Below are 25,179 nucleotides of genomic sequence, written 5' to 3' on the forward strand. Positions count from 1 at the left end.
GACGTCAGTACCAATTCAAGTCAAATGTATTTATTATATTGTGGCCTTCACTACATGGGAGAGATTGGGCACAAATTGGGAGATCACTTTGTTCCATCCGCTACAGTAACAGAGACCTCTCAGTACCCAACCATTTCAGTTCTGTGTCACACTCCCACACTCGCATGTCTGTCCATGGCTGTTTGCATTGTCCCACAAGAATACCCAGATATTGAAGGAACGACACCTTTTTTTCCCATCTGGGCAGTCTCCAGCCAGATGGCGTTAACCAACTTTTCCGGTATCTGCTTCCCCTTCCTCCTTTTCTTCCCCTTTCTGGTTCTCCTCCCTCACTTTCCCCTCCCTTCACCTAGCCATCCCTCCTCCGCTCGATCTCTGCTGTTCCCTTCTCCACCCATCACCATCTGCCTTCTAACCACCCCTTCATCCCCCCTACTCTTCTGTTCAGATGCCTACCGACATTTTCCCTTGCCTTGGTGAAGGGCTCAAGCCCGAAACCTCAGTTATGTATTTTTACTTTTGCTGCACAATTGCTCAGCAAAAGGAGGTGTAAGGCTCTCCTTCTGTCCGATAGCCTACAGGTTACCCTTGGGCAAGTTGTAGTACCTGTTTAGCCTCCCAATCAGGGGGTCACGTGAAGCCATGGATTGCAGATAGTGAATGGTTTTTACAAGCAGATTCTACAAATGGGAATTTATAGTTGTAAAACTAAAAACTCAAAGCAGATGAATCTACTGATCAATGGCCAGGGTTACCCATCCAGTATGAACACTACAACTGAAAAAGGCAACAGTAAACCACTTTTCCTTTGAACTCAACATCTCAGCTCAAAAATGGAGCCTTCACCTAAGGAGAAGAGGCAACAACTACAATTTAGAGGGTCAGAGATCATGATGGATGGAGAAACTGGCCACTTACACCGAACGGCAAGGTACTGAATGAATGAATATAAAAGATACTCCTTGACCTGCTGCATTTCTCCATCTTTATGTGTTTTTACTTCAACACAGTGTCTACAGATTTTTGTGTTTTACTTCAAATTTATTATCATCTGATTGTACAAGTACAACCCAACAAAACAGCATTCTCCGGTCCTCAGTACAAAGCATGCAGAAATACAACCTGACATAACACACATACATACAAACAAACAATACATATGCAGGGGAAGTATTTCATCCATAGAAATAAATAAATATATGTTGTTTCATGAATATGACCATCTCGAATGGTTAGTGTGACAGTTCCTTTGGTTGCTCAGCATCTCACTGCCCATGGGAAGAAGCTGTTCCTCAGCCTGCTGGTATAATCTTGTATCTCTATCCCGTCGGGAGCAGCTAAAGGATGCCAGCCATGTGTAGGGTGGAAGGGGCCCTCAATTATGTTGCATGTCCTCTTCAGGCATCGATCCTGGTAGATCACGTTGATAGGGGGAGGGAGACTCCAGTGATCCTCTCTGATACTTTTATGGATCTGTGAATTGACCTGTGATCCATTTCTCTGCAGCAACCATACCACACTTTGATGCATCTGGCCAGGACGCTCTCGATTGAGCTCCTATAGAAGGTTGACATAATGGTGTCAGGTAGCCTTGCCCACTTCAGTCTTCTCAGGAAGTGCATTTGCTGTTGTGCTTTCTTGACAAGTGAGGAGACATCGAGATAGGTCATTACTTAACTGAACTCCAAGGAACTTTGTGTTCTCCACTCTCTCCACGACAGAGTTGTTGATGTGTAGTGGAGTGTGGTTGTTCCTGGTGCAATTCATCATTGTTGCAGATGAGGCCAACTACTGTTGCATCAACTTCACAACACTGTTGGAGCTGGGTCTGATGATGCAGTTGTGGGGTCAGTAGCATGAATTGGAGCAGGCAGAGCATAGAGCCCTAAGGTGTTCTGGTGCTCAGCGTGACAGTGCTTGAACTTTTGCTACCACAGATAGACTGTGGTCTTTCCATTGGGAAGTCCATAATCCAGTTACAGAGAGGGTTGTTGAGTCCCAGCAAGGACAACTTCTCCACCAGTCTCTGGGGAATGGTTGTATTAAATGCCAACCTGTAGCAATGAACAGAAGCCTGGCATATGAGGATTCGTTCTCCAGGTGGGGTCAGGGCGAAGTGAAGAGACAAGGCTTATAGTATCATCAGTGGAACTTTCTTCTCCTAGTGAATTGAAATATGCCAGGTGTCTGGGTGATATGCTTTATTTAACACGTTCCATCACCAGACCCTTGAAGCATTTCATACTGGTAGAGGTCAGTGCTACAGAGTAGTAGTCATTGAGGCCTGTTCTTGTCACCCTCTTGGATGCTGAGATGATGATGGCTCTCCTAATGGACTGCTGCAGAGAGATGTTGAAGTTGTCTGTAAACACCTCCGTCAGTTGGTCAACCATTGGGTGGTGGTCACTTTGTCCAGTTAACGTCATTGTCTTGATCACCAGGATGATGGTGATTGCCTTGAATCATGTAGGGACAATGGACAGTGCACAGTCCTTCAGCTCCTGACCAGATATGCTGCCTGGTCATGCAATTTTGAGTGGGTTCACCCTAGATAGGATGCTCCTCACCTCAGCCGTAGCTTTATAGGATATCCATTCTTCAGGGGGAGTTGAGGCTTTCATTAGTGTCGCATTCTTTTTCTCATCAAATTGTGTGTTGAAGGTATTCAACTTGTTAGGAAGGGAGGTATTATTGTCACTGACTCTTCGGGGTTGTCTTATGATCAGACTTGGTCCAGTAGCACTTACATCTACTGTAATGAAAAGCTTTGAGAGGTTGACCATGGACAGAATTAACATGTACCAAAGTAAAGATCTGGACCCATACCACCACAACTCCTCCACAGCAGATGCCATCTCACGGGCTCCCCACTCAGCTCTGGATCACTTCGTCAACACCAGCATGTACATCAGTCTACTTTTTATCAACTTCATTTCAGATTTCAACACTGTCAGATTCAGATTCCAGATTTATTGTCAGAGTACATACATGACATCAAATACAACCCTGTGGGTGAGGCAGAATTAACACTTATTGGTAGTGGAAAAAAAACTGTACATTCTGTATGCATGTAAACAAATAAAGAACTGTAAACAGATAACGAATGGAAACAGACTGTGCAATAAAGAGAAAATTTTTTTAAAAACTATAAAATGCACAATAGTGCATTATGATCCTCTGTCTGAGTTTGTTGTTGAGGAGTCTGATAGTGGAGGGGTAGCAGCTGTTTCTGAACTTGGTCATGCAAGTCTTGTGGCACCTCTACCTCTTTTCTGATGACAGCAGAGTGAACAGAGCAGGTGCTTGGTGGTGTGATGATTGCTGATGCTCTCCGACAGCAGCGTTCCCTGTAAATGTTCTCAATAGTTGGGAGGGTGCTGGCCATCATGTCCTGGGCTGTGTGTACTATATTTTGGTGGACTTTAAGCTCAGAGATATTGGTGTCCCCATACCAGACCATGATGCAGCCGGTCAGCACACTTTCCACCATACATCTGTAGAAATTTGCCATGGTTTCTGGTGTCTTACCAAACCTCCTGAGGAATAGTGATGCTGACGTGTTTTCTTCACAATGCCATTAGTGTGTTGGTCTATACCCTCAGTATAGGCCAACAAGCTTCAAATCTTGGGCCTCTGCCTCTCCCTGTGCAACTGGATCCTTAACTTCCTCAACGGAAGACCACAGTCAGTATAAATCGGAAACGTCTTCTCCTCACTGACAATCTACACAGATGCACCTCAAAGATGATTGGTGTTAGGGCTTGCTGCCGTCATTAAGTCATATTCACACACGTGATGATCTGGTCTCTGCCTATCGATAATTCCATACAATTCTTCTTTAATGTTAGTCCACAAGATGTGCCCTCATGGTTTACTAGCGATGCAAGAATACATAGTTGCTGAAATCTGGAGTGAAAAGCAAACTGCTGGAGGAACTCAGTGGGTAAAGAGTCAACTGTAGAAGCAGAAGGATGGTTGACATTTAGGGTCAAAACCCAGTGTCAAGATTCATGGTAATATATTATCATATATTAGAGCAGTGACAAGGGGAAATTTCTTCATTCAGTGGGTGGTGAAGCTGTTTGTTGCTAAAGATGGCTGTAAAGGTCAAGTCATTGGGAATATTTAAAGCAAAGGTTTGATAGGTTCTTGATTCATAAGGGCACCAACGGTTATGGGAGAAGGCTGGAAGAATGAGGTTGAAAGGGAAAAATACATCAGCCATGATTTGAATGGCAGACCAGATTCAACAGGCTGAATGGCTTAATTCTGTTCCAAAGTCTTATGGTCTTGACATAGATATTGTTTAACCAATGGACAAATGAGAAGTAAAACATTGATTATTTTTAGATTGACAAGCAATAAGTAGTGAGAAGTGACACTGCAGCTTTAACTTCTTGCAGTATTTATTTATGACTCAGATGAAAGAACCCGAGTATACTCTATCAACTTTGCTGATGAAATAAATATGCATGGAAATGGAAATTATGGGAAAGACACAACATTTGCAGAAGGATATTGATGGGCAAGTGAGTAGGAAAAATCATTCATGGTTGAGTAATTTATTTTGGAATGAAGACTAGAGAAATGTAGTGTTGTTGAATGGAAGAAACCATCACACATCATCACAATCGCTCCACAGCAGGCTCAGTATCACTGGCTCTCCACTCAGCTCTGGATCACCACAAAAACAGTAGCCTATACATACGGCTGCTCTTCATAGACTACAACTCAGCCTTCAACACCATTATTCCCTCAGCACTGGTCAAGAAGCTCCAAACCATGGGCCTCTGCAACTGGATTCTTGACTTCCTAATTGGAAGACCACAGTCAGTGTGAATTGGAAACAACGTCTTCTCCTCACTGACTATCATCACAGGTGCTCCTCAAGGATGCATGCTTAGCCCACTGCTCTACTCACTATACACCCACGACTGTGTGGCTGGGCACAATTCCAAATTTGTTGATGACACCACAATTTTTGGCAGAATCACAAACGGCAATAAGGAAAGGTACAGGAGGGAGATAGATCAGCTTGTTGAGTGGTGTGGCACTCAACAAGAGCAAAACCAAGGTGATGATTGTGGACTCAGGAGGAAGTATTGAGAACACGACTCAGTCCTCACCAAGGGCTCACAACTGGACAGGGTCAAGAACTTCAAATTCCTGGGTGTCAACATCTCAGATGGTCTGTCCTGGAGCCTCCATGTCAATGCAATCACAAAGAAGGCTCAGCAGCAGCTGTATTTTGTGAGGTGTTTGAGGAGATTCAGTATGTCACCGAAGACTCTCAGAAACTTCTACAGATGTACCGTGAAGAGCATTCTGGCTGGTTGCATCACTGTCTGGTATAGAGGTGCCAAAACTCAGAACAAGAAACAACTCCAGAGGTTAACTCAGCCTGCAATATCAAAGGCACCAGACTTCACTCCATTGAGGACATCAACAAGAGCCAAGGCCTTAAGGAAGCAGCCTCTATCCTCAAGGAACACCACAACCCAGACCATGGCATCTTCACTCTGCTACTATCAGGGAAAAGGTACAGGAGCCTAAAGACAAGCGCTCAGCAGCACAAGGACATCTTCTTTCCCGCTGCCATTAAATTGCTGAATGATCAATGAACCAAAGACACTGCCTTACTTTGACGTTTCGTGCATTATTTTTACTTATTTTTGTAAGGTGGTTTATGTAAATGTTTGCCCTGTGATGCAGATTCGAAACAATGAATTTTGTGACTTGCTCATTCAATAAATTCTGATTCTGCTGATCTGGGTATCTAAATATATATATTAAACACAAATTTCAAATGTGGGTACAACAATTAATTTAAAAGTCAAAATGAATGCTGCATCATTGCAAAGGGGATTATGTACAATTGGGGAGGGCTTGCTTCTAGTGTTCTAGGATAGGGTGTGATTACACTCTGCATAGTTCTTGTCTCCTCACTTCAGCATTTCTGCCTTTGAGATCTTGCACAATCTATGAAGTAGATTTAATCTTTCACCAGATAAATCTTCATCGAAAAGTCAGTGGATACAACCTATACTGTGGATTTTATAATAATAAAATGTGATCACATTGAAACATAAAAATCAGAGAATGGTTGATAAGTAAATATTGTGAGGATGGTTTTCATACGGAGGATTCTAGAAATCCTGATTTAACATGGACAGAATGAGGATTTTTTTTTCTCAGAGTTTGCGTATCTTTAGAATTTTCTGCACCTGATGTGGATGTTAATTTGGTATGTTTTAGATATATTTTGAGATTATTCTGGAAAAAAAGGTTGTAGGGATCAAACATGAGGTAAGCCCATGATTAAATGAACCCTGACTTATTAAATGGTTGGTTAAGTGCAAGGCATATCTCTTTTCAATTTCTTCCAGTCATCATTTCTCAGAAACAGCTTGAACCTTTGATTTTTTTCTGTAACTGATCCTATTTCCAAAAGTGAAGTTTCTATTGTACTCAGTTGCAAATGACTGCTCATTAGTAGAAATGTCTCAATAATCATTATGTCATGCCTCCTCAGAATGTTAAATGTTCCAGTAAGACTGCTTTTCATTCTTCTAAACACTAAAGACCACTGATGCCTTGCACAATTTAACTGTACCTTTTCTCTTTAACATTATATCCTGCCCTTTTGTTTTATGTGATAATATGCCTTGCATTTTTGGGGTTTTTTTTAAACACTATCCCCTGCACCTTTTATTTATTCTTACACTACCAACTATAGTATCTATAGGTTGACATTCCTGGATAACATGCAAGCAAAGAGTTTCACTGTATCTTGGTACACATGAAAAGAAATCAGTTTTGTAGATGTTTGTGGTAGGACAAGAATTAGCCTTGTGAATCTCTTTGAACTGGCTAGAATGCAAATCCATCCTTTTTCTATCAGGGAACCGAAACTGCACAGAACATCCAGTACAAATGTTACAATCTGTTCCTATTTCTCAACTCCAATGTCTGTGCAATAATGGTCAAGGTGCAATTTGCCTTCTTACCATTTGCAGCATTTTCCTGCTAACTTTGGATTCATTCACAAGAACAGTTAAATCTCTCTGAATTTGCAATCTCTTTCCATTCACCATCTCACTTTCTTTTGATTCCTCTTACCTCATTTGTTCCCTCATTGAACTTCATTTGCCAAGTTTTACCATTTCAATTAACCTATCCATAATCTGCTGCAGAGTCCAAATGCCACCATTGCAATTTGCCCTCCCACCTGATGTTGTGTCTTCAATAAGTTTGGATGCATCACACTATGCATCTCCCGTTCAGGTCATTAATAGAAATAGTAAATAATTAACGGCCATAAACTGAGTCCTGGAGCACTCTACTAGATAAATCCCTTCAATAAGAAATAGATTGTTTATTCTGACTTTGTCCCATGCGCTAATCAACCTCAAATCCATGCTAACACCTTTCTTGCAAGACTGTGAGCACTTATCTTGAACACCAGCCTTTTATGTGGTAGCCTGTCAAGTGCTAAAGAAAGAGATGGCAGCCCAGACATTTATATGATTACATTCCTGGCATTTGGGAATGGATTGAAAATGACAAATGAAACTTTCTACCTCCATGTTTATAAGACAAACATATTTGTAAAAATTGATCCATAATTCTATTTTTAACCATGTTGAAATATGTATATAACAACTTTTATTATTTCAGTCCTGTTACTTCTTGAAATACAACAAAAATTCTATTAATTCCATCAACCGGCATGAAGCCTCTACCTGCTTCTCTGCTGGCAAAGTCCTCTTCCTCCACCAGTAAGCCTTCAAACTGTCCCATAATGTTGGGACAGGGTTTTAACACACTTGGGTTGGATACTTCCAGTCTATTCACATCATGGATAATTAATGCTTCACTGACACACCCAAATTGTCTCTCTGGATTAATCCATCCTTTTTCCTTAGAGCCTTATCTATGACCATAAATATCCTAAGTGCAAATCTGCAAAGTAGAAATGCTTGTCCTTACCTCAGTGGCAGTGGAAAGCATTTTCCTGCAACTATTAAAATAATCAGCTGTCTGTCTCCAAGGTTGAATTTTGTCATCACCTTCCTAGTTATAGATGGAGTGGTCTGGATGGATGAAGTTTGTGAAGTCTGCATTTGAAAGAAAAGCTATATTACAGTTCAGATTAAACATATTTGTGTAGTTCAGATCTCCTCAGTAATGCTTTCATCTTTTGCTTGATTATTTTTCGGAAGTAAGAGATGCTTCATAAATCATGCCCCGTTCTCCTTGCTTTCATCATCTCCTGCTGCTCCAGCAACTGTGCACTTATGGACCAGATCATGGTGGATCCATGTACTATATAGATATGAAATCTTCTCACACAGGGTAACCTTTTCCAGAAGTAGAAGGACAAACAAACTCTTCTCCACACAAAGGAAAGAAGTCAAACAGGTTCCAAGAGGAAGATGGCTTCAAATGGCACACTGCTGAAATCTCACTTCCAGAACATCAAATTATAGGAAGTTGATGATTTTGATTTATGATTATTAAGCATAAGGAGACTCAGTGGCCAGATCTTTAGAAATATAGTCACTGCTGTTACAGAGTTCTGTGTGGTGTGGTTTTATATTAAAAAGTGACAGTTTGCCTTTAAGAGCCAAGGTGAAGGTGGACTGCTGAGAGAGTGGGAGATGGACTGAGGATGTGCAGAAAATGATCTAAAAATTTCTGGACTTGGTTGATAAACCACCACTAGGGGTGTTGTAAAGTGGAAGAAGGCCCAGAGCATGAGTCATGGTCTGGAAGACAGTTTAGAATGTTGGGATTTCAAAAAGGGATGAACATTCCAAAGGCAGCCAGAAGGATCCAGACCAAGCCATTGTTCCTCTCTCTGCAAGTAACACAAGAAGACAACTTCGAATTTTGTGCTATCTCACTCTCTCTCTCTCCCTCTCTCTCTCTCTCAAAGATCTTTTGGCTTCAGTTTACCAAACAAACTGAATTTTGTTTATGATCTTTGCTTCGGTTGAGATCAAAGTTTTGTGAGTCTTGTGTGTTTTGTGTTTGTTTTGTGTCTAAGTTTTTCTGTGGGCTGATTGGAAATATAACTTAGACTTTAATTACATATGTTATATTTAGGCTGGGGAATTTATTAGTTTTACACTGTTATAGAAATTTGCATAGTAACCAGTGGGCATTGTTATTAATTGTTATTAAAGTTTGAAGGTGAATTTTTGTTAATAAAGTAATTGTTCATCTTTACCCCTCAGTGCCTTCCTTGTGGTTGCTGGTTTGATCTTATAGCACTGCTAATGCAATAGAAACTGATGGCTCCGTCCCATGACTCTTTTAAGGGAATGGCCATGTCACAAAATAATCAAATTTTCATGCCTACTGGAGGAGCAGTAAAAAAAGGAAATGACACCAAGGTGTAACCTGGAAAAATCATGAAAAAAATCATGCACCAAATTTTGATTTAAAGGAGTTGTTGCAAAAGTTGCAGTTAGGTCCCCTCGTGAATAGCATTATTCCATTGAGTATTATTACCCATTACTCTTTATTTGTTTTTTTTTGTGCACCAGCCTTGAAACTCTGTGACAGTTCTGTCATTTCTAACTTCAGTGAGATTAAACAAGAACTACAAGGAACTACTAAAAATGTCAGTTTTCAGTCATTTATTTGACTTCCAGGAATGTTTCCAGATCCCTGCTGCAATTTTTGGCAGAAATGTGCTGGTATGAAAATGAAGAAGGCTCATAATTCCTTCTTACAATGTATGAAAAGAGTTGTGTCATTGAAATTTGGCCTCTGCCTATGTTCAACATTTGTTGTGAAAGTCAGAAAAATATATAGATGCTGAAAAGATCAACTAAAAACTGAAAATGCTGAAACTCCTCAGTATGTCAATCATCATCTCTGAAAATAAAAGTAGAGTTAATGTTTCAGAAGACCTTAAGACTTAGGAACAGAATTAGGTCATTTGGCCCATACACTCTGCTCCACCATTTAAATCATGGCTGATATATTTTCCCTTTCAAGCTCATTTTTCTGCCTTCTCCCCATAAATTTTGATTCTCTTACTAAACCTTTGCTTTAAATATAGCCAATGAGTTGGACTCCACAGCCATCTGTGGAAATGATCCACAACTCTTTGACTAAAGAACAGATTCACAACTCTCTGACTGAAGAAATTTCTCTTCATTACTGTTCAAATGGTCATACTTGTGGTGATATGTAATTACACCACTTGGTCACCAGGGGTCATCCCGGTGACCTTGTATATAAAGCAGTCCACAGCTATAGTCTCGCCTTCCAGGTTTGTCTTGCAGAGAGACAAGACCTTTTAGTGTACATATTAGTTTATTAAATTGTACTGACAATAACCCCAACAGCAGTGCGAGTATAAGACAGCTTTAATAAACTAATATGTACGCTAAGAGGGACCACACTCTCCTTGATGTCCTGGTCCACATATTCCTCCCTGCCGACCCCTTTCTGGTACTTTCCCCTGTAGGAAGTGCAACCTTGTTCCTACATTTCTCACACCACCATCCAGTGGTATGAACACCCTTCCTGGTGAGGCAGAGACTCATGGGAAACTTATTCCAACCTAGTCTGCATTCACTTTGACTTCATCAGTTACTCTAAGCACAGACTATATGATTTGTTGGCAGAGTATCTCATTTTGTTTATGGTGGTTGCACAAGGAATGCCCTTTCAACACCTTTTCCTATTCTACACCGACCTGGCCATCCTCAGCCTTCACAGCTTCCAGGGAGAGGGTGTATGTAAACACATTCCACCTTGGTAGTCTTCAACTCAATTGCATTAACATTAAATGTTCCTATTTCAATTAATCCTTATCTCCTGTTTTCCCCTCTCTCTTTATTTCTGATCCATCTCCTGAGTTCCCATTTTTGCTTCTTTTCCAATACTAACCCTCCAGTCTCTCATCACCCACTTTCATTTGTGTCCTCCCTTCTATTCTATCCTCCAACCCAGATATTTCACCCATTGGATCCCTTCCCTCATCAGCTCCATCTGCCCTTTATTTCTCTTCTAATATTTCCCATTGACCTCCTTAATTATCATATTCCAGCACTAGTAGTCTTATTGGCCTTGAGCAACTGTCTCTTCCTCCTTTCTTCTCCCCACCTTGCTCAATATGCCTTATTTATTGTTGTCACCTGGAAGCACACAAGGAACTGCAGGGTGAGTACCTCTGTAAGTCTGGTTCAAAAAACAATGGTGGAGGAACAACATTATTAGGAACAAAAGAATGGTTGATGCTTTGGATCTGAACCCTTTATCAACATCCAATAATCACCGGCCTGGATCTATCAACTAATCCTACCCTTCCACCTCCATTTGTCCATCATCTCTCACTCCTCAATTGACCACTCACCAACCCAGACACTGTCTCACCACTCCCTCTCTCCTCTTCTGGCTTGCTTCTTGCTTCCTTTTGCACTCTCAGTCACGATGCATCAATTTTTTCCACTCCACAGATACTGCCAAAGCCCCCACTGAGATCCTCAAGTGGTTTTTTTTTTGCTCCGTTCCAGCATTTGCAATCTCTTGTGTCTGTCACGTACACCAGTCATTACCTCATAGTTATTGATTGCTCCAACATGCACTTAAGAAGGCCTGCATTAATTTCAAAGTGATTTGTGATGTCCTTAAAAGAATGTGTCAAAGGAAAGAGCTGATAAAAGTGACTTTAATAGATGAGCTATGTGGTGTACCACCATTGCAAGCTTCCTCTTTGTAATGTGACGTGTATATGGATTTGTGCTGCTGGGCCAGGTGCCTGTTTTGGAGGGGAGCAAACCAGGGGTACATAGAGTTGGTTGTTGAAGACCCATCTGAGTTTCAAGGTAATCTTTAGTGGGAAAGATACTTGGCTAGGATGGGCATCAGGTGATTGAATATGAGAGAATCCATGAACATCAGTCTCCACTTGCAACATCAGAAGTTTGGGTGAGAAGGGCTATTGCAACATCAGAAAGTTGGATTCTTGTAGCCATCTTAAAGTCGGGGGATCAAAATCCTGGAAGATTTGAGATTTGGAGCCTCAAAGGGACCGGGGCATCAGAGGATTGAATCATTGATCTTATGGGAAATCACGGCATTGGAGGAGCATGAAAACAGAACTATTAAGATATTAAAGGATTAATTGGGATGTTTGGAGATTGAGCGTATTATTTTTATTGCATAAATGTTGCTTTTGGGGAATAAGACCATTGGAAGCTCAGGAAATTGAACCCAAGGCTTGGATAATCAGGGTCATTGAGACATCAATAGTAGTCATATCATCTAAGCTTTTGGAACAGTTAGATTTACCTTCATATTCATGAAGCAAATTGGTGGTTAACAAAATAATAAATGTTTTCTCTATCTATTTTTTCATATATTTTAGGATACAAATTCCTTCATGTTTCACTCCTGCTTTTTAACCATTTCTCACAGTGACATAGGCAGTATTTTAAATGAAAAGACATACCATTATTTTTTATCATTTGTCATCTTGTAAAGATTCAATTTTTCTATTAACATACAAGACATATTTGAAATTAGTATGTAACAGGTTTATGGATGAAGAAAAGATGATTTTTGGTTTAATCATATTGAAATAAAACCCAATTTATACAAGAGTATAGCAGATTCCCTTTTGATAATTCCTCACATGAAATGAGTAAAATAAATAGTTACATCGATAGATGCAGAACTGATGCTTTTTGTCTGTCAAATTTTGTCTTGAATCCTTGTTAAATTGAATATGAATTGTTTCCTAAATCAGTACTGCTCATGAAATCAAGAAGTAATCTGAACCTTGATAATATTTGAAAGTATCCATATATTTCTGGAAAATTGAAATGTTCTTTGTGCCAAACAGCATAAATGCAATTAAGTCACATGTTCAATCTGCTACTCCCAATTGTTCAAATGCAGTTTCTTTCATTGGGCCTAAAATTATGGCAGTGGAATACACCATTGTCTTAATGTGTGTGCTGTAATGATTTCCCCCACTTGCAACAATTAGTTTTCCAATACTAATTATCTCTATTAACATAAAACTGTTAACTAAATTAATGTTCCAATATGTTTCTAAACATGCATAGAAGCAGGAGCTGAAAGAGAGAAGTATTGAATAAATGAGCCAAACAATTTGGCTGAAAAGATGGATTTTTTAAATGGTGAGGCAGAGGATTTGAGAGGATCTACTGAGAGAAGAATTGAGGTTAAAGACTCTGCCATGAGCTGTGGTATGAGGTCTGGAGGATGCACAGAAAACTTGAATTGAAAGATCAAAGGTCAACCAGGAATAGAATAGTCACAATTTTAATTAAAAACAGAGAAAGACAAGTGAGCCAGTGAAAAATCAGCAGGGACAAGTATAATAGGCAAGAAGAACATGCTGCAGGAAAGAAAAGGAGGAACTGTGTTTTGAACATAGTGAGATATTTGGCAGTGAGGAATAAAAGGAGACAAAGGCTGGGATGGAACTAAGCTAGAACATATTTCCACTTATTTGAGATGTATTAAAATTCCAAGCGATTAAGACATGAATTCCACTCATTGATCTACCCCAATATCAATTAGGAGCTACATCACCAATCTTGCCAGAGAAATTAGTTTAAAGTTTAGGAAGGAGTGAAGTGAGCCTTCTGTTAAATAAATTGATTGATTTAATTCAAACTCTATCAGTGACACATTTAACATAAAACATTGCACATCTGCTTTTTGATCTGATCTGTTACAAAAACATAGAATATGAAGCCCATGCTGTTGTGCTGACTGATAGAAACTTACTCAACAAACTAAACCTTCCCTACCTTACACCCATGACCCTCTATTTTTCGTATCCATGTGCCTGTCTAAGTGTCTTTTGAAAGTCCTTATTTTATTAGCCTCTAGCTCCACCCCTACCAATGCATTCCAAACACCACTACTCTCTGTGTAAAAGAGTTACCCCTCTTGTCTCCACTAAATGTTCCTCCTCTCACCTTGTACAGATATCATCTGGTGTTTGCTACTCTTGCCCCAGGAAAGAGGTGCTTGTTGCCTCTTATAACCTTGTCAATCTCTATTAAATCACCCCTCATCCTTCTTCGCTCCAAATGTCTTCCAATGTGTAGAGCTCGTCGAAAGAACCAAAGACTTGTTGATCCAAACCAAGGCTTTTATTAGCAAAAGACAGGAGCTCTTCACAGGTGGCCGACCAGTCCGGAATGATCCGACCTGGCTAGGGACACAACCCTTTAAGGCCCAGACAATAGGTGTGGCTTAGCTCTCAGCCAATCGCTGTAAGCACAGTCTAGATACAGTAACTATATACACTATGTACATTGGTGATAGATCTGTACTATCACACATTGTGGGTAAAGCACTTTCCACTGGTGTTCATGTTTATATTGTTACATATCCTGACTCAAGGCCAATTCACATTAAACACAAAATTGTACCTTAACCAAACCAGTCCTGTCATATCAAAATAATTGTTTTCACGAAATGAGTCATTTGATCTTGATCAAAGACATATGAGTGATTTTGCAAGTATACACTCTGACTAGGGAACCTTTCAAGTAGGGACCACATGTTGGGAAGTAATGGGTGTGTTTCCCATGGTGTTCTGTCAATTACAGGTAGAAAATTCTGCAGTGCAGATATGATTCCTTGATGTGTTTTATTAGGCAAACCTCCCTGTGGGATTATACATTCATAAAAATTACCCTGTAAAGCAGTTAAAATAATTGAAAGAAAAATCCAAAGCTTACAATTCATGTGCCATATGTCAACATCTAATTTCCCTTAAAAACAACCTTGACAGTTTAAAACAAAACCAGAAAAATTTAGAAATACTCAGCAGATCAGACTGCTTTGGTGGGAGGAGAAACAGAATCAACATTACATCTTGGAGTGCCTACACTGGAACTGAAAAGGAGACTAAAATAACTTCTTGACTGCAGGGAGAGTGGGGAAGATATGACTTTGACTTTGTAAACCCAGGTGACCATAGGGATACAGGTTATCTGGTCAGTGTAGAGAGTGAGAAGATAGATAGACGCTCTAGCCTTCTGGCCTCAATAATGAATTCTATAACTTCAGGTAATTTGATTTCTCGAACTGTGTCAGTCATACCCCTGTAATATAAACTACCATAAGATTTCCCCCCCTTCCTTTTTTTCCTCTCTAGGAGTGGAGAACACCCTTAATGGGACCTGCTGGGCTTATCCTTTTCTGCATTTCACTACCCCCACCTTCTTTTCTTCAGGAAGAAAAGGAAACAGGTCTTTCATCCCATCCTGTGCTAAAGCTATCTAACTGCTGAATACGAGAAGCTAGGAAACAGATTTTAAGAGATAGTTTGAAGGTTGTTGTCCCAATGACCAGACAATATTTCCCTGGAATACAGAAGATTAAGCAGCTATTTGAATGAAAATATGAAGATAGAAGGGAATTAACAGGGTAGAAGCAGCAAAACCTTACCTGCTAGTTGAAAAGTCCAGCACTTCAGTGTTACCTTTCAAAAAGTAAGGCATGGTCTTTCTGGAGTGATGTTTGTGAACACTTCTAATTACCAAAGTGTTAAAGTTTGGGCTTCTATTAGGGTACAAAAGACACAGCAGAACCAAAAAGATACAAGACTCAGTTTTAGACCTCACTGATACCAGAGAACCTCATTCGAAGATACAAGGCAAAGTGTACAGTTCATAAGGTATTCTTTTGCATAATTATCAAATACAAATTTCCACTGACTCTTTGTTACAGGTAAAGATTAGCATTATACATTTGTTCATTTCAAAAGACAGGAAAAAGGGGGTTACTTCAGTCGGAGGTAACAAATGCATGTGGAAATTCATAAGTTGTACAGTGTTGATGGCTGTCTGGAAATGTTCGCATTAAATATACATTGATATCTGTTGTAGCCAATGGAATTGACAAGCTTATGGGCCAACAATAGTGACTGAAACTACCTGCGCAGGGAGAGTATCTGGCGCCGGTTTCTGGCAGCCTCCTTTGACAGTAGAGGCTGTGTCTATCACGTAATAGAACAGCACAGCTGAGTTTTGAGTGGCAAGCCTTCATGAATGGACTTACTTTGTCATGTGGATATGTTTAGCTGTTGATGGTTATGATCAACTGCAAAATGAAGGGCACCCTTCATGGGCATCAATTCTAATCAGTTGCATTAATTGTTTCTGGGAAGGGAGGAAGATGTTGCTAATGGCTTGGTGTGGAAGGTTCTCTGAGTATGTGGGATGTAGCTTCTGCTTGCTTTTTGGGTCTTTGAGCTACAGGCTGGAATTTGTCATTTTTCCAAGCCTGTGATATTTTCCTATATTTTTACTCTCTGGGCCCCCTAAAATCTCAAACTTCTATATTCAAAGCTTGTGGAAATGTTGGTGTTACGAGCTCAAAGTACCCCAAAACCCAGCAGCAATAGACATTCACTAAGACAGTAGTTACTTAAACAAAAGTTGTTTTTAATTATCTTTAACCATGAAAACAGAATCAAACTTTAACTTATCTCTGTACTTAACTAACCCAAATTAACCCCCTTCTAATTCTAAGTGCACATGTATGATGTGTGTGTAAATTTAAGAAAAGCTCTTTGATTCACAGTTCAATCTCACTTTTCCTTCTTCCAAGTTCTCTTGTTGCAGGCAATTCTTATACTGTGCACAGAATTTAACATGTATAAAGTTCACCAGGCTTTTGTGCTCAAAAGGCAAATGGTTACTGCTCAAGAAGGTTCTTGTGGGGTTTGTAGAGAGAGATTTGTTGTTCCAGGATGTCCACAACTGAGGTACCACCATTAGTCACTTCAGTGTCTCACTGATTAAACTTGCCCCATCAGGGTTTTCCAGATGGTAACCTCTTTCTTTCAGGCTATGTTCCTTTCTGTTCCACTTATTCGAAGAGAAAACCAGACAGATAGCACTTCCAACCATCTGCAACTCTGGAGTTTTCTGTTTCCCACCAGCTTTTCCTGGCTTGTTTCAGCCGTGACTGTTCAGTCTCTTTCAGTGTCGCACACACACTGGCTGAGAGAGCTTGTTGAGCTTGTCTTTTCTCTCTCTCTCTCTCTCTCTCTCTCTCTCTCTCTCTCTCTCTCTCTCTCTCTCTCTCTCTCTCTCTCTCTCTCTCTCTCTGTCTCCAACTGTCAACTGCCAGAAAGCCCATGTGAATCACTCCCTTGCAAAAAAACCCACCTTCTTCAGCAAACCACAGGAGTTCTCCCTCTTGGTCAAGCTGTTGTCTTCAGTAAACAAAACCCAGGAGTGACCTTTTTGTGAGCACTCTGTAGGGACTTGCAAACAGCCAGTTTGTCTCCTCCAAGACAATGGTCTATTCATTTCACGACATTATTTCATTTAGCACCTACTTGTGAAATGTGCATATCATTCTCCAAAGTTTCTGCAATGTTACTGAATATGAATTCAAATAAGATCTATTTTAAAATGTGTGTATGTATGTAACCCATTCTAATCTTACCAAATCCCTCCCAATATTTATCCATTACAGTCGGACACTTTTCTGCAAATGTAGAAAAGAAGCTAACATTTCAGAACATTTGAGAGTAGTCTTAAGCCAGTTTCATATTGATACAGATTCACAGCACAAACATGTTCCTGAATTGAATCATGTCATTCAGAAAAAAAAATCTGCATGATTACTGGGCCTGGATGCTCAGGTGTATCATTCTTGCATCCAAGGTGACATATGGGAGTTAAGCTGTGTTTACAGAGAATCATTTGGGCCGTGCTGAATCTGATATTGTACTGTCATAATTGAGGTGAAATCTGTTTTCTTGTACTGCAAAATTCTGTTAAATAGACTGCTGATGTGTTATGGCCAAAAGAAAGTGTTTCCATCATGTCTTAAGATCACCTACTCCAGCAGAAAAATATATACTTCAAGATCAATATCTCTCCAGTTCCAGGATGCATATTATGCTAAACCTATCTTTTACCCTCACTTCTAAATTACTGTATTGAGCAGCTGATGAAACTAGTTCATACAGTATCTGGCAAATTTCGACAGCTGTGTGGTGACTGGCGGCTTCACGGTCTGGTTTGGAACACCAATATCCCTGAGCATAAAGCCCTCCAAAAGGTAGTGGGCACACCCCAGGACATCACAGGAAAAACCCTCCATACTATCGAGAACATCTACAGGGAACACTGCTGTTGGAGAGCAGCAACAATCATCAAGGATCCACACCACCCAACGCACGCTCGGTTCTCACTGCTGCCATCAAGTAAGAGGTATAGATGCCACAAGACTCACATCACCAGATTCAGGAACAGCTGCTACTCCTCCACCATCAGACCCCTCAACAACAAATTCAATCAGGGTCTCATTTAAGGACTCTTACTGTGCACTTTGTTGATATTTTTTATTCTCTCTGTATTGCACAATTTGTTTACATTCATTATCTGTATATAGTTCTTTATCTGTTTATATGTATATACCTCATACAGTTTTTTAATTTATTTTGCACTACCTCGACCTGCAGAAAAAAAGAATCTCAGGGTTCTATGTAATGTCATGTATGTTCTCTGACCACAAATCTGAAATCTGAATCTATTTAAATAATATACCCTCTTAAGTACAGTATAGCTATTTTGAGCCCATGCATACAATTACATTACAGAACAATGTTAATAATGTGCTGAACTACTATGTTCTAATTTTAATGAAAATGAAAAGATCATGGACTATATTAGAGGACTTAATAACATGATTCATATGAGAGTGCTTCAGACCCTCTGGACTATAATTTCTCATTTTATATTTTACAAACAGTAATTATAACTGACCCCTCCTAGTATTTGATAATTACTACTGTGCTCTCTTTTCCCTTTACATGGACTCAAATTGTTGTAGAGAAACTCTAAGACATAACATTCAAGTCACTAAAAACAGACAATTTTTCAATGGTGAACTGACCTTGTGAGTGCTTCATGAATTTACATAAGGAAAGTGATTAATCCTGTCAGTTGTGACTTGGATTCCAACACCACTCTTTTTATCTGTCTTGACCTTATTCAGATGAAAGGAAATTCAACTGCTTTTGCAGAATCTATATATGGTGTTTATTGTACTCTCTCTTTGTCACCATTGGAAGTATAGATTAGTTTGTCACTTTGCAGCATCATATATTACAATCTCAAATTGGAAAGAGTTTTTTTTTAAAAATACTGTGGCAAGTTAGATTAAAACTTTAAATTTAGTTTTATTCATCACATTATAACACTTAAGGTTGGTGAGCTTTCAAAATTATTGACCTGAATTGCTTGCTTCTTTTCTATATAATTGGAAGAGTGTCTAACATTTCCCCAAGCTTTTACTTATAAAAGTGTTTATAAATTTTACTCCTGTGAGTCCAGTCTAATTTCTGAATGGTAACACTAAAGTGCTAAACTTCTCAACCATGATATGTGACAGATTATAGATACGTTTTTGGGAGATAAATTGGTGCAGGGTTTTTAGTGTAGGTCACAAACAAACACTTTAAAACAGATCTTATTTAAAATACTGGAGCTCTGCTAATGCTAGACATATTGGCCCCAGAGCCTTTCCAAAAGCTTTGGAGTGTGCCCAAGAGACTTCACAAATTGATATTGTTGTTTATGAAAAGGCAGCAGATGAAAGAACTTGTCGGAGCCACAGATTGTCTGCTGTGGAACTTGCTGTTCTAAGAGGGTCATGTGGTTTTGCAAGCATAGAGAGTCAAATAGGTTTTTTCTCTGCGAGAGACAGACAGACAGACAGAATTCAGTTCTGCAGTTTCACAATCAGCAGCAGCAGCTGGGACTGGAACAGGACAAGCTGGCAAGCTTATGGAAAACCCCATTTGGAAGACAGGTTGTGAGTGCTTGGTTCAGCCTGGTCAAAGCCCTTGTGGTTGATGCAAGATGAGAGGACTGGCTGTCTAATGTTTCACTTGAAATAAGAGAAACAAAAAGGAATTCTGTGGTGAGCTGAAAGAAAGAGGTTATCATCTGGAGAACCCTAAGGGAGCAAGTTTCTTCAGCAAGATGCTGAAGTGGCTGATTAAAAAGGAATCAGTTGTGGGTGTCCAACGTACAACAAATCTCTCTCTGAAAACCGACAAGAACCTTCCTGAGTGGTAACCATTTACCTTTCAAGCACCAAAGCCTGGTGAACTTTATAAATGTTAAATTTTGTGCACAGTATAAGAATTGCCTGTAACAGTGAACTTGGAGGAATGAGTAGTGAGATTGGACTGTGAACCAAATAACTTTTCTGAACTTACATATATGTGGACTTAGAATTAGAAGGGAGTTAAGTTAGATTAGTTAAGTCAATAGTGATAAGTTAAAGCGTGATTCTGTTTTCATGTTTAAAGATAATTAAAAGCAACTTTTGTTTAAGTAACCATTTGTCTTGGTGAATATCTATTGCTGCTGGGTTTTGGAGTCCTCTGGGCTCGTAACAATTAAAATTTTAATTTAAAAAAATTCTTTGCTTTCCATATTCCAGGAAAATTTTCCAGCAATCAATTGTGCACTCCTTCCGTTGATCATATTTATCTTCCTTTGCTTTGTGGCAAAATGTGTACTCTTTTTCCTTTTGTACTCTGTCACTTGGCTCACATTATATTGGTGTGTGGTCATTTATTATTGCTGTATTGCACCCACTGTTCCCTTTATATTGAATAAATATTTACAATAAAGTTTCCAGAAATCCTCTTTTGCTATGCATAGCAACTGCCTGCATGCCTCTATGTAGTAGGCACACGATGAAATAAAATATTAAAATAAAATACCGTTTTAGTATAACTTAATTCCTATCTTCCAGTTAAAATTTATATATTTCTATTTAATACCTAAAAATGCCTAAAAATTGAGAATCACTGAGAGATGGTAAATAATATGATTCAAATGCAATACTACAGCATGGAGCATGCATGACCTGCTGAATTTTCAGGAACCAACCTGCCCAAAGAATAAAAACAATGAAGAAAATTGCATGACAAACCAGAACAGAATTTTTTCCCCTTTTATTGGGCAAAAATTGTACCATATCGTGAAACACTTGAGAAATTGGGAGAATTAATTGTCCTACGCATACACTGCAATCTGTCTAGAAATAAAATCTAGGAACATGAAAATATGTAAGTAGGCCCATCGACCATTCATACCTGCTCCACCATTCGATAAGATCATGGTTCAGCATTACTTTTCTTCTGTAGCACAAAGCCCTTGGTTTATGTGGCAGCTGAACTTCACCAGTTCCTCACTCTCATTTGGAAGCAGGGAGCAGAACTTGACCACAGAAATTGAATTATTTGTGGAATCAAGTGTCCAGCCTGAGAGTATGAATTGGAATTTATGGTGGAAATCTGTGTGCAGAGAGGGAAAGCTAGGGGCATGGCGTGATGGCATGGGGAGAAGACGTGGGAAGACACCTCCCCCTGACGGAACTATTCAAAACCCATTTTAAAGTTTTAAAAATATTTTTAGAAACTGTTGATTATAATGTTGAAGTATTCTACAAGCAGCTATGAGAAAACGTCCATTAAACTGTTAACAACTACTGAAGAATCTCGGCCTACCTTGCAAGTGGAGTTTCCGGACTCAATTTTTTCTCAGCTTCGACCACAATGTCAGTCCTTGTGTAGGGTTCACACTACACCAGCACTGACTTCATGCATAGCTGTGGAAGATGGTGCCGGTGCCCGACGTCGGCCTCCTCCCGATCAAGACGAACAATTGCACATGGCAAAACTTCGAGCATGCATGTTACACTCGATATGGCCCAGGCTGTGGGGGGGACCCGATTCCCCCTTGGTCCAGTGAACCTGGACGGATGGTGGGGGTGAGGAGAGTCCGTACACGTAGTCGGGTCGAGGCGACCTCTGTATCGATGGAGGAGGAAGATGTGGACATCGCTGGATTGGAAGAAGAGGAGGAACAAGCTATGGAGGAGAAGGATACAATTATATATAAGGGTAGGCCCATGGTGAAGCAGACTTTAAAATTCAGGATAAATGTAAGAAGATTGAAGAAGAATTTATTGATTGTAAAGATGATGTGGACCAATGTAAAGAAAGGATGGGGCAGAGCAGATGGAAGATTCATTTACTGGCTGGGAAATCCAGAAAAGTGATTTGTTGAAGAAGATTGACGCTTTGGAAAATCAACTTCAGCAAAATATATTAAAATTGTTGTCCTTCCAGAAGATATTGAAGGTCCGGACCCGGATCAGATTTTTTCAGAAGTGGACACCCGAGGTTTTGGGAATAGCATATTTCCTGAATGGCCTGGAATTTGATAGAGCTCACCCAAGCAATAAGAAGGAAGCCGCTTCCTGGTCAAGCTCCACGTTCTATTTTGATTAGATGTTGCATTACCAGGACAGAGAATTGATTTTAAGACTTGCAGTTCAAGGGCCCTTTATTTGTTAAAAATAATAAGAGTATTTTTTAATGCTGATTTGAGTCAAACTGCAATTAAACATCGTAAAGAATTTAATTCAGCTGAAGCTGTTTTGTGGAAGAAAGGATATAAGTTTGCTTTTCATTATCCTGCTGTGCTTAAAGCCTTTTATGTAGATTATCAATCTCAGATTTTTACTGATTATGCTGAAGCTCTTACGTTTGCTAATTCTTTATGTGACAATAAGCAGGTGCAAAGCCAAGAAAGGTTTCCTCCACACCCTGTTTTGGTTCCGAAAGGGAAGAATAGGAAGCGAGAGAAGGAATCTCAAGAGTTGATTGATATTGGAATTGATGATGATCAGGTTTATCAAAATTTGGAAGAAGCATTTCATACTTGAAATGGTTTTTATGCATTATTTTTTGTTGTTCTGTTCGGGGGAGGTGGTTCAACTACCGATCCTACCAAAGTCATCGGCCACTTTGTGGTATTTGTCACTCCTGTAAAATTGAGGGGGGGGGGGGCAATACCATAATAGTTTTTTTTAGGGTTTTTAATGGTTTTTTTTATTTCTTCCTTTCTTTTCTCTGAGGAGATCTTTGGTTTTGTTTATGCTGGATCCGTGGGGAGATGCTTTGTCATTTCTGGTGGGGTGTTTATAGATATGACAATGGCTAATTTAAAATTTGCTACTTATAATGGTAACAGACTTAATAATCTGATTAAGAGAAAAAGCATGTATTAACACATTCAAGGTTGAGGTCGCTTTTTTACAAGAGACACATTTGACTGAAAAAGAATATCAGAAATTAAAAAGAAATTGGGTTGGACAAGCTATAACATCTTCTTTAGATTTTAAAACTAGACAAGTCACTATTTTGATTAATAAAATGTTATTTTTTTTTAAATTGGACTCAGTTTTTGAGTTAGCTGGTAGGCTCTTGATTTTTAATTGCAAATTATTTACTGAATCTTGCACTTTAATGAATGTTTACGCTCCTAATATAGATGATGAGCAATTTATGTTGGACCCTTTTTTTAATTTAAATCAGGCATATGATAAAATTATGGTAGGGGGTGATTTTAATTGTTGCTTAGATCCATTATTAGATAAATCTCCAAAATCGGTAATTAGAACTAAAATGCCTAAACAGTTAATGGTGTTAATAAAAGATATGAATTTGGTAGATATATGGAGAAAGCTAAATCCTAAGGAGAAAGATTTTTTCATTTTATTCATTTTGTCATGATTCTTATTTGAGAATAGATTTATTTTTAGTATCAGCACAATTACAAGGTCAAGTTTTGAAGGCTGAATATAAGAGTAGGATTTTATCTGATCATTCTTTATTATTAATTACTTACGCAGGTTCGGAGAGAGTGAAGAATGTTTATCATTGGAGATTTAATTCTTTATTGTTAAAATATCCTGAATTTAGTAAATTTATATGGAATCAAATACAGCTTTTTTTGAAAATAAATATAGGTTCTGTTAATAGTAAATTTGTTTTATGGGATGCTTTGAAAGCTTATTTACGGGGACAAATTATTAGTTACACAACTAAAATTAAGAAATAACATACGGCTAGATTAATAAATTAGAGAAGGAGATAGAGATTTTGGAAAAAGATTTACAATGAAATTCCATTAAAGTTAAGAAAGCACATTTAGTTAATATGAAATTACAGTATAATTTGTTACTGACTTATTAAGTTTAAGGAATTATTACAGAGAACTAAACAGCAATATTATGAGTTGGGTGAGAGAGTTCATGAAGTTTTAGCTTGGCAGTTAAAAATAGAGCAATCTTTTAGAACAATAAATGCTATTAGACATGATTTAATTATTACATATAAACCTCAGGAAATTAATGAGTTTCGTACATTTTATGAAAATTTGTATACTTCTGAAGTATTGGAAAATGAAGCTAAAATTATAACTTTTTGTCTAATTTAGTCTTACCTTCTTTGAAGGATATGGATATTAAGGATCTAGATGCTTCTTTTACCGTTAAAGAAGTGATGGAAGTACTTCAATCTATGCCTGGGGGGAAGTCTCCAGGAGATGATGGTTTTACATCTGAACTTTATAAAGAATTTCAAGATTTATTCATTCCTTTACTGATGAATGTATTGAAACTGGCGACGGAGTCTGGTTCTTACCCAGATTCTTTTTCTAATGCAATTATTACAGGTATTCTTAAGAAGGACAGGGACCCATTAAAAACAGGATCTTATAAACCTATTTCTTTATTGAATGTAAATTATAAAATTGTTGCCAAGGTTCTGGCTAATTGACTAGCTAAATATTTACCAGATTTAATTCACGTAGATCAACCGGATTTTATTAAAAATGATATTCAGTAGACAATATTTTAAAGTTTATTTCTTTAATTAATATTTCTCAGGAGCAATCTAACCAACTAATTGTAATTTCTCTCAATGCAGAGAAGGCCTTTGATAGAGTGGAATTGAGTTTTTTGTTTAAAGTTTTGGAGAAATTTAATTTTTGGCCATTTTTTATTGGTTGGATTAAGGCTTTATGTAAAATTCCCACTGCTAGAGTTCTGACAAATGGACAAGTATCTTCACCTTTTATGTTATCTAGATCAACAAGGCAAGGCTGTCCTTTGTCACCAGCTCTAATTGCATTGGTCATTGAACCTTTGGCTCAGATGATTAGACAAGACATTACATTTAAAGGTATTAAGGTGAAAGATGATGAATATAAAAATAAATTTGTTTGCAGGTGATGTTTTGATATATTTAATACAACCTTTGAAATCTTTGGGGAGTCT

The 25,179-nt window shown here is 38.7% G+C and overlaps 1 protein-coding gene across 7 annotated transcripts in view; it reads left to right on the forward strand.

Annotated features, from left to right (window-relative positions):
• Positions 1–25,179, forward strand: part of nkain2 (sodium/potassium transporting ATPase interacting 2) — a 544,966-nt gene that overhangs the window by 334,927 nt on the left and 184,860 nt on the right. Inside the window, exon 1 of one of the 7 annotated variants that reach the window (XM_069886899.1) lies at positions 460–931. The exons of the other annotated variants lie outside the window; for them this stretch is intronic. The gene's annotated coding sequence lies outside the window, so the exon portion shown is untranslated. Of the gene's footprint in view, positions 1–459; positions 932–25,179 lie in introns of those variants that run through there. 7 annotated transcript variants of the gene reach the window in all.

This window comes from Narcine bancroftii, chromosome 6 (genome assembly GCF_036971445.1).
Source record: "Narcine bancroftii isolate sNarBan1 chromosome 6, sNarBan1.hap1, whole genome shotgun sequence".
Lineage (NCBI taxonomy): Eukaryota > Metazoa > Chordata > Chondrichthyes > Torpediniformes > Narcinidae > Narcine > Narcine bancroftii.